The sequence below is a fragment of the Camellia sinensis genome, chromosome 1 (genome assembly GCF_055761805.1).
Source record: "Camellia sinensis isolate YWXY chromosome 1, ASM5576180v1, whole genome shotgun sequence".
NCBI lineage: Eukaryota > Viridiplantae > Streptophyta > Magnoliopsida > Ericales > Theaceae > Camellia > Camellia sinensis.
Genome location: NC_138961.1, coordinates 242,206,505 through 242,212,504, shown reverse-complemented (window position 1 = coordinate 242,212,504; position 6,000 = coordinate 242,206,505).

The following is a 6,000-nucleotide window of genomic DNA, read 5'->3' as shown; positions in this document are numbered from 1 at the left end:
AGTGAGGTGCTCTCCAATGGAGGTTTTGAAAAAGTAAGAGAGAGAAAGGAAATCAAAAAGTGATCAAAAAAGTGATTTCACGGATTGATATAAAAACAGGTCCGCTCGAGCGTAAAACACCCCGCTCGAGCGTCAGACACAGGTTCACGCTCGAGCGTCCCAAGATCCGCTCGAGCGCCGGATGCACTCTCCCAGAATTTTCTGCAGATGTCCAAAATGCTGAGAGAAGGAAATTCACGCTCGAGCGTCCAAACTGCCGCTCGAGCGGAAAGACAGCAACAAAATCCCGCTCGAGCGTCAAATCGCCGCTCGAGCGGAGAGACCAAAACCTGGGCAAAATTTCTAAGTTTTAGAACACGACCAACTTATTCCCAACTTGCCCAACACAACCCAAAACTCTAATTAAAAGAGAAGGGGATAGAAATGAGGATAAGACAACAACGAATCTACGGAACCGAGTCCGGATTACAGTTAAACAACAACAGGAAAACCGGGATCGCTATATGTATTTTGTCGTCGATTCTTTTGGCGACGAAATTTGTACTTTTGGCGACGAAATTTGTGGGTCGCCAAATGTGTTTTTTGTTGTAGTGTTTAGGATAAAAATTAACTAATAAAAACACTAATGTTAAAAAAAAAAGTTGGTTTTTTTCTTCTTTTTTTCTTTGGGATATATTTAACTTTTTGGCCTTTTTAAAGACATTTTCAAGTGATTAAAAACATTAATAAATGTATAAAACAATGACCTAAATAGATTCTTGATCCAGTTTACATGAGCTTAAATATTTAGATGTTAAATAATGATGGCATACTAATAAATACAAAATTTGAAATTTTATTGACCCGGCAAAGTGCTTTATTGTTGTATATTTATACGTATAAGTCTTAATAAATGAATTTATTGTCTAATAAGTTTTGTGATAATTGATGGCATTTTTTATCAAATAATATTAAAAATGTCATTAATTGTTAATTTTAAGTGATAGTTTGAAAATTTGTCACAAAAATGTGATTAATTCTAAGTTTTACCGACAATTAAAAATAAATCACAAAAAAGGTTATTAATTTTTAACTTTCAATGATAGTTTAAAAAATTTGTCACAAAAAATGTTACAAATTGTAAATTTTAGCAACAATTTATAAAAATTGTGACAAAAAAAAATACTGATTGTCAAGTTTTAGCAACACATGTAAAAAAATCGTCACAGGAAAACATCACTAATTATAAGTTTTATTGACAATTTATAGAAAATCGTGACAAAAAAATTACTAATTGTCAAATTTTGGTGACATATACAAAAAATAGTCACAAAAAATTATTTTTAGTGACGATTTTATGAGAATTTTTATTTTTAATAAAACTTGATGAGAATTAAATCGAATATTAAGATATATATTGGTAGTTCAAACCTAGTTTTTAATCAATAGATCTTATCCTTCCTAAGAATGCATTGATAAGATAATTATGTGATAATCAACTGGCCCATTACTTGTTATTATCATAATTGGTAAGAGAGTTTGCTTATCTTCTTATTGATTAGGGTTAGAATCCCTTATTACTTAAGTGAAAATTTGACGGTTTAGAGGGAAATTCTATTTCCACACACTTAATTAGCTCGAGACACATCTTTTCTCAATGCACATACTTATTAATTTGATTATCAATTAATTTTCTCAATCCACATACTTATAATTACAATTACACTCTTCATTTATAACCATTGTATACACACCACTTATCCTCTTTCCACACACTTTTGATTGACTCTCCTTCCATATCGACCCATCTACGCCCTTGAAAAAGACTTTGGTCTAAAGTGAAATTTCTTTCATTGAAGACTTGCATGGAAGACCTCCATTAAAGATTATTGTAAATCTTCTAAAATAGTGTTGAAGGTAAGACTGTATATGTTAATTTATTCTTGAGTGTGTTGGTGTAGACGCGCCCGCGGAGGGGGGGGGGCTGGGGGGCTCATGCTTCTACAGTTCGGACTCGCGATTTTGTTGTCGCGGTTCTTAATCTGAACCAAAGAGTCCAAATCTGGCAAATCGTTTTGAGAAACAAATTTTTTTTAAAAAAAGTAGTGCCAAACATGGACTGCTTTGCCAGATACAGAGTCGCCACCTAAATATTTTTAAAATGGGGAAATTTAGGAAACCCTGACCCGGTGCCGAAGGCCACATGTCCGTCATCATCGGAGTTGTCTCGGCTCGGGAGCTTGGGTACGATCGGGGAAGGTCAGCTATGAGCACCCCCTTTCGCCCGGTCCGAAGACCGGCCTCTACTAACCATGATATCCGATTTTGAAAACATTACATGTTTTTATTCCATTTATTAGCCTAGAATTACTATGTTATGCGCGCAGCAAACAAGTATAAACTAGATTGCCTAACTTGGAAATAAGCATTGCATATCCGTTTGTTTTGGAAAATGTTTTGGATTTGCTACTCGCAAGTAGGCTAAAATGCAGATTTCAACGAGTCTTTCCAACTCAAACAATCCAACCTTCACCCACAGGCATTCAAACAATTTAACACATAAGCACTTAGCCGCATGGAAGGCATACTGTCATGGCAACACTCACACGCATGCGGGATGCTAAAGCATAAATACTTACATCGTACTCCGTGCCAAAACAGTAAACTAGTTAGCAAACATGCATGTCCTAGTTCATGTTAAAAATGGCTAATGCATCACATGCAAAAATGCAATCTAGGCAGGCTCGGCTAACCCTAAACATGGCATGTGAAATGCGATCAACTACCACATATTCAATTTGGGAATTGAAGTACAGATGCAGTTAGCGTGATGTACCGAGCCTAATGTATATAATACAAATGTATGAATGCACACATGCATAGCATAAGGTATGCTAAATTAAACGTGCCCTAATACTAACCATCAAAGCAGGTAAGTAAAAGGGAAGAAAGAAGTGGGGATTGGAAGACATACACACCACTCACACACACTTATTACAGATTTGCCCTCACTCGGAGGGACCGAATAAATATTACAAATTAATTAACTACGCAAGCTAATTAAATATTACAAATTGCTTAATCAACTAAGTAAATTTAATTAAACTAAGAAAACAGTAAATCGCCTCAGGAAATGCGCTGCCATGCATGAACTGCCTCTGTTTTCCTTCCTTCACCCCTCTGGAGGTTGCCAAAACCTCAGGACTGCTTCCTTGGATGCTGGGAGACATCACCGGCTGCATGGAATTGCCACCGGCAGTGGGATGTGGCCACCGGCACAAAGTTAAGCTATCGGCAGAGAAATTATTGCCGGTCGGCACTTTACACTGCCGGTCGGCAGAGTGTTCCTGCAGAATCTGCAAATGACAGCAACATAGGGCAAGGCAAAGCATGGCAGCACAATTCAAGGCATATATGCACCAACCATGTCCCTTATCATGGTAATGACTCAAAGGGGCATGTGTCTCGATTCTCGGACCACCAATCACACATTCTCATGCATGATGGCCCAAGTGATCAAGTATGCAACTTTGATTTCAAATGCATGCAAACCAAATCAAACCAAAGTCCTAATCCCTTTCACCAAATCAAGGGGCAAGGAATGCATGTTGATGCAATGCAACCTAAGCATGTTATCATGCATGCAACATGAACAATGCAATGTACTTATGCAAAGCATACAAGCAAACATGCAAGGCAAGCATGCAAACCAAATAGAGGATGGACTAAAGCATGAATTAGGCAGCCCTAAATGGTCCTAAAACAGTGGCCAAAATGCCCAAAAATGGAGGCTAAACACACATGCACACATACACATGTTATGGTCCAAACCTCAAGCATTAAGCAAGCAACATTCAAGCGCACTTGACAAGGGATTTCATGGACAATTAGCATGCAACATGAGCCCTAAAATCATGCTAAAACATGATGCCAAACCAAACAATAAATCAAGCCAAGCATGCAACAAATGGCCTAAGTGCTCAAAACAAACCAATGGAGTATTGAACTACACTTAGTAAGACCAAACATGGCATGAACTTATTGACCAAAAACAGAGTTTTGGGACATTAATACAAGGCCTAAAAATCACTTAGATGGCATCCAAATGACTCAAAAACAAAGGCATGCATAATCACCAAAACATGGAGCATTGCTACACAAGCATATGAGGCATTAAAGATGCATCCAAGGTAAACATATAGGCATGCAAATAGGACTGAAATGACATGGTGGATGATTCCAAAACACCAAATCAATGCAAAAATGTCATGCTATACATGCACATACTTAAGGCCAACAAGCCAAAATGCAAAGAGGCTATATGATGCATGCCAAAATCAACCCAAACACCTATGGACAGACCTAAAACATGTCAAGATAAGCACAAAATCTTCACAAATGTAAGCCTAAAACATGCTAGAAACAAAGGCACACGACCTAAGACATGTTAAGGAATCACAAGGCATTACATGGCAACTATGCTAAGCATGCATGGAGTACCAAAACCAATTTAAAATCATGTTATATTATGGAAAAATAAGCATGAAAAACAGCCTATACATGCTCAACACACACTCAAACATAGGCTCCCTTTAGAGGCCAAAACATGACCTTTTCAAGGACAACAAGGAGAGGGGGTGGCCCTCTCCTTTTAGAGACTTCAAGGCACCATCTCCACCACTGAAATCCCTCAAGATTTCAGTGGTGAAGAGGCCCAAACACCAAAGTCCCGAAACTAGCACAAAATAGCACAAAATAAGGCCTTTCAAGGCCTAAGAAGGGGTCAAACACCCTCAAATCACAAAACACCCTTAATAAACAATCAAGAGGGTCTAAAAACAGAACTTTTTTGTATTATACACCAAGCTCAAAAACGAATTTAAGACAGGTAGAAATTAGGTGCAAAAATGGGGAATAAAGGGGTGAGATTCTTACCCTTGAAGCCTTCTTCAACAATGATGCTCCAATGACCCTCCTTGGCTTGAATCCAACACCAAAACTTCAAAATCAGTCCTTTAGAACCTCAGTTCCAAGAGGAAGGTGAAACACTAGGTGCTTGTGTGCAATAGTATGGACTAAAACACACACAAGAGCACAAAAGAGAGGGAAAGAGAGATAGGATGTGTATCTAACCCTAACCCTAGAACTCAAACCCTAACAATGGCTGTCTAAACTCTCAAAATATCTCAAGTCTCTAACCTCTCCAGCCAAGAGACCAACCCCTCCCTTTATGGAACTTCTTGTCTTGTAAAGCTTACAAGACAAGCTTCATAAGAGGGAGATCCCTCCATACACGTGTATGGAGGGGAGCAAAAAGCAAGACAGCTGTCTTAAAATATCTGCAAAAGCAGATGCACAGTAGTCGGCCGGCCAAAAATGCCATCTTGGCAAAAAAGAGTGCCGGCCGGCACTAAATAGTGCTGACCGGCAACAAATAATGCCGGTCGGCAATATACATTGCCGGTGGCAGCAAAAACCAGCCGGTGGCCTCTAGCCACTGCCGGTGGTGGGTTGGGATGGTCTACAAGCCCTACCCTGCCTCTCAAAGGCAAGATGTCAGTGTTTGGTGCAAAACCAGACACTAAACGGTCAGGTTCGGAGATCCTGAGGCAAGGCGCGTGAGCCGAGGCCTCCGGGAACTCCAAACGAACACAAACATGCATAATCACCGAGTGTTCAAATGGTGACGTCCAAGTCTTGAGGACGGTCAAAAATGGGGTGTCTACAGTTGCCCCTCTTTGACAGAACTCGTAAGTCATAACAATGACGGGAGTGAATGTCAAAACCCAGAGACGACCCATTTTTGACAAGGCCGAAGACTTAGACAAACATGCAAGACAATCAAGATATGCGCCCGAAGGCAGGGGCAAAATGCAAGACAATGCACGAAGCCGAGCATAACTTATGATCATGCAAAGAAAGCTGTAACGAAGCATACATGCGACAGTTTTAAGCTAGCATACATCAAACTACACTACAATGCAGAAAGGATGTAAGAGAATTATGCAATTCTCAATACGT